The following is a 2,886-nucleotide window of genomic DNA, read 5'->3' on the forward strand; positions in this document are numbered from 1 at the left end:
TTTTTTATTGCTGCTTACTTGCCTTTCCGTTTACTTGGCAGCAAACGAATTTGTTGAGAGCTGATCTTCAAATTCTAACTAGCAACAAATCAAAAATTTTCATAATTGGTGACTTCAATACCAAAGGGGTCGTACACATATTACGTAAGCAATTTTTCCGGATTTTTCGATTCCCCCACCCTCCATGTAAGATTTTTTTCATACAGTCATCCTACAGATATGAATAGGCTAAGGTATACTGCACAACCAATCAACTCATGAAATAAGTGATAGTCACGTCATCACAGGTTTTGTGGCCGAAACAATAATAAAACAATATTGATTTTCAAGAAAATGTATTGTTTTTCCCAAATAATGAAGGTGAATTTTTTTTTTTCAAGTGTTCTCTCTTTGACCAATCCACAATTATGGATCAGCTCGATATATCGTCACAGTTATGAATCAAGTAGGCACAAATTATGAATCAACGTAAATGATCTTTGAAATTATCAATAAAATTGTTTGAAATGAAAAAAAAAGTTATTAACAAACAATCAATTCCGAAGCGTAACTTGAGAATCAGTTTTGCGATTGCTCTTTTTCTTATTTTTTTTCCTTTGGCATGAGTAGTTTTTGCTCTTTCAGTAGACGACATTTTTCCATTCGGGCAAGTTTTGCATTTTCTTTCTCTTTCTTATCATTTTCCTTTTTGTTGTGCCACTCTAGCCATTTGCTACTTGTAGCCACAGAGGGAATGTGCTCCACCTTCTTCCTCGGGCCTTTTCCTGCAGCATCGTTGATTTTTGGCCAAATTAGCACATCAACAAATGGATCGTCCTCGTTTGCTGTATTTGTAACTTGGCCATTCAAAGGAAGTTGCACTGAATCACAGTCAGGAGGCACATTTTCTGTATAAGCTTCGTCTGTAGAACAAAAATTAAAAGTTAAGTACCGTCCTTATGTGATAATGGGCCCATTGTCACCACCGTGACAATGTGATAATGGACCCATTGTCACCAACGATGACGGTAGTGAAAATCATTATAGTACTTACCGTTAATTACAATTGCATCTCCGGAAAACGACAGTACAGGTTCTGACGGCTCAGATGAAGTGAAGTTACAGGTAATTAAAGTGTATTGCTCCAAACGTCTTGTGAACATAAGTCCTTCGGATTTATCTTTAATGCTTTTCCAGAAGTTGAATAAAGCCAGTTCCTCATATGGACCGTAGCAGAAATCCTTGTCACGATTTTCGGCAAATACCTGGAGCTGAGTTTGATTTAGGCCCATTCCAACGTATTCAAGTTGTCGTACATAATCAATTACAGGTTCCTCAGTAACAGATGTATCAGTGCTGCGTTGTGAGTCATCGGCGTTTGCTGGCAGGGTACTAAAGTCGATGGCATCAACATTCCACGGAAAGAGACCACAAAGTTGGAAAGCTTTTTTGAGGCACTCCTTAGAATTTGTAAAATTTTGTAGTGCCGTATGCAGTAGACTACCAAAATTAGCCTTGTTCACACGTGCACTGCTGTTTCCCAACAAACGTTGCCGGAGCACCGGCTCCAAACGGGCCGAAAAAGTTTCTGTCCAGTGGCTGCAAAATTCGTGTCGCGTTCGGGTACAAAGAGATCAGAATCAATCCTTGATGTGCGCAGAACTCAACCCACTCAACGCTTACATGGCTCTTGTGCCCATCGACGAAAATCAGAACCGGAAATACAGTTCCTTTATCCTTCAACCATGCATACAAGTCATTGACAATGTATTCGTAAAAGGGTTTCGAAGTTTGTTATCCCTCGTCGGAGACTCCAACTTACCAACCTTTGGGTATGTTCTCAACCATTTCCTTGCTTATCCGTTTTCCCGGATAAAGGATCATTGGAGGTGTCAAATCACCAGCTGCTGTACTTCCAAACAAAGCAGTATAACTCTCCTTTTCCGAATTATTGGTCACAAGATACGAGTTCTCTACATCCGAACACAACGCCTTGTAGCGCTTTGGTACAAGTTGAAATCCAGATTCATCGAAATTCAAAACACGATCTGGATTATCAAAAATAGCCATATCGATGCCGTCCTCCAACAGTAATGTCTCTATCTCTGCGAACCAATTACGCAACTGAGGCTCAGTAACCTTTGCTGCCGCTTTCGACAGATTGTTGACCAGCTTTTTTTAATATCCGGATGTCGTGCCAAAAAACGACTGCTCCAGTTCTTGCCTGAAATTTAGTACAAAAATAAAAGAATCATTCATAATTTTTACTTGGGAAAGTATCTGGAATGGAACGGTGTTTCCTTATTTTGTCTGCGTAATCTTTAACCGTATGCTTCAGATCAACTTCACAAACAGGAAATCCAGCCTTCGCCATGTAAATCACCCAGTTTTTGATACGGTTTTCTTCCTCCGGCAGCAAGGTGGGGTCGAGACCAGGTAGCAGCTTTCTTTTCCCGTTTTTTACTCGTCGGAAAAGCGTCGTAAAGGGGATGTTGTATTTCTTCGATGTAGCTCTGATGTTGCTGATCCTCCTGGCTTCGCAAATTGCATCGAAAAGAGTCTGCGCGTCGTATTGCTTTCGGATCTTGACGATACGTCCCATTGTTCTGGTATGAAACGAAAGAGTTAGTCCACTTTTTACTTCGGATTCCCAGTACGACCACAGGTACGACCAAGCTAGTTTGCTTGATTCATAATTGTGGATCTTGGCTATTTTTCCCACAAATATGGATCAAATCAAATTCACTTTAAAAATATCTTTTTGTTCAAACAATTCGTGTTAGTACATCTGTTTTTGGTTTATATTACCTGTAGTTGATGATATGTGCAGATATTTTGAATAAGTTTCACAAATTGAAGCAGAAAATAACTTCTAATAGAAGAGCAGCACCTTTATCCAAGCTCAGC

The 2,886-nt window shown here is 39.7% G+C and overlaps 1 pseudogene; it reads right to left on the reverse strand.

The window, feature by feature from the left end:
• Positions 1-1,488: 1,488 nt before the first annotated feature.
• Positions 1,489-2,581, reverse strand: LOC134207059 (uncharacterized; annotated as a pseudogene).
• Positions 2,582-2,886: the final 305 nt, after the last annotated feature.

This window comes from Armigeres subalbatus, chromosome 1, assembly GCF_024139115.2.
Source record: "Armigeres subalbatus isolate Guangzhou_Male chromosome 1, GZ_Asu_2, whole genome shotgun sequence".
In the NCBI taxonomy this organism is placed as follows: domain Eukaryota; kingdom Metazoa; phylum Arthropoda; class Insecta; order Diptera; family Culicidae; genus Armigeres; species Armigeres subalbatus.